Source organism: Ursus americanus, chromosome 32 (assembly GCF_024610735.1).
Source record: "Ursus americanus isolate L20-20 chromosome 32, mUrsAme1.1.p, whole genome shotgun sequence".
In the NCBI taxonomy this organism is placed as follows: Eukaryota; Metazoa; Chordata; class Mammalia; order Carnivora; family Ursidae; genus Ursus; species Ursus americanus.
Window position 1 is genome coordinate 2,308,663 of NC_142158.1, and position 1,643 is coordinate 2,310,305.

Below are 1,643 nucleotides of genomic sequence, written 5' to 3' on the forward strand. Positions count from 1 at the left end.
TAAGAAGGGCAAAACAACCGGATTTTGTTAACACGTTTACCTCCAGTGTTACCTCGGGAGACACCCCGGGAAAGATGAGTAACTGTTGAGGAGGCTTCGAAGTCCAGCTCACACAGCTTTTGAACCAAGGACAATAAATCCATGGTGAAAAGACGTAACAAAGGGAAGGCAGATTCAGGCCAAGTGCGCTCGGAAGCAAAGCAGGGTCGGGCCTGGTTAGTACTTGGATGGCAGATTCAGGCCAAGCGCGGAGATAAAAGTTAGTCAGTCAAGTTTGCGATGTGACTGCCAGGGTGCTAGGCTCTAAAGTTGTCTCTGCGGATTAACCTTTGTCTTTCCCGGTAGAGAGGGAAGAAGGGACCTCCTTGTAATCTTCTGTCCTGCTTCTAGGCAGGTAGGGGGGAGGGCAGAGAACTTTTTGGGAATCTGCTTCTTCTCATTTGCTTTCAGCTCGCAGTCACCCGTAGGCCGAAGTGGCAGAGTTTGGGGTGGTGTCATCTGCCACCCTTCACCTCCATCTTTTTGTTCACAGTCCTTTGGTTTGGATGTCGGCAGGCGCAGAACTGCTAGGAGTACAAGGGAGATGAAGCCAGGTTAGCTGTGCCGTGTAAGCGGGATTCCAGGCACGGGCAGGACCGGGTTAAAGACAGTGACGCTGGAGGAACGCCAGCCAACAACTTTGAAATCTCTTTACACAAGACGGAAAAGCCCGTGCGCAGGCCCGTGCACACACACTTTAGGTTGTGGACTACAGTGTCACTTCGGAGTCAAGCAGGCGATAGTCCCTTTGTGGTTTATTTCTTCAGAATGTCACTGAGCTCCAGTCTTGCCCCTCGCACTCTGGCTTGTCCAAAACCAGAATGGTGAGTGTTAAGTGTCCGGGGCGCTCTTACTTGTCCTCATAAATGATGAGTCTGACTCACACCGGATGCCACGGCTTCTTAATTCTTCGTCTGACACTGACAACCAAACTCCCTCATTTAGCTGAAAATGTTGGCTGTCACAGAGCCAGAGATTGCAGACTGAACCTCCAAGACAGAATGTGGGATGTTGCTTTCTAGCACCTACTGCAAGATAACTGTCGCTCGGTTCCTAACCTGGTCTTACCTGTCATGGGCAAAGCCGTCGCTTTGATCAGCTATGGAAATGAGACTCGTTTTCCCTTCATCCCAGTCCTTCACCACGTGATGCAATCACCTAGCAAGAAACTGTCCTCAGTTGGAATAACAATTGAACACAACTACCTGCCGTACAAATTCTTCAAGGCGTCTCCAACATATCCAAGGCAAGGACACTGTTGAAAATAGAAAACGAAACAAAGAAGGCCCCGCTGGGATTCGAACCCAGGATCTCCTGTTTACTAGACAGGCGCTTTGACCAGCTAAGCCACAGAGCCCCTTTTTGCATTTATGTTCAATTATATCATATTTATACCATTTTCTGTGAAATGTGGCAGTTTGTCAGAAATTTACTTGATTCCATGACAAAGAGAAGGTATCTGTGTTTCTGAGCGTTTATGAAAACAGAAACTTCAACATTTAGAAAATGCATTCTTCAGTGCAAAGTTTAAAATTTTAAATTAAAAAAAAGGGTTAAATTCCTATTTCATGGTGACTATCGCCATCTAGAGGAAATGTTGGATA

The 1,643-nt window shown here is 47.0% G+C and overlaps 1 non-coding gene across 1 annotated transcript; it reads right to left on the reverse strand.

Moving 5' to 3' along the window:
* Positions 1–1,322: 1,322 nt before the first annotated feature.
* On the reverse strand, positions 1,323–1,396 carry TRNAT-AGU (transfer RNA threonine (anticodon AGU)). Its single transcript has one exon. It is a non-coding gene; the product is annotated as a tRNA-Thr (tRNA).
* Between the last annotated feature and the right edge of the window lie 247 nt (positions 1,397–1,643).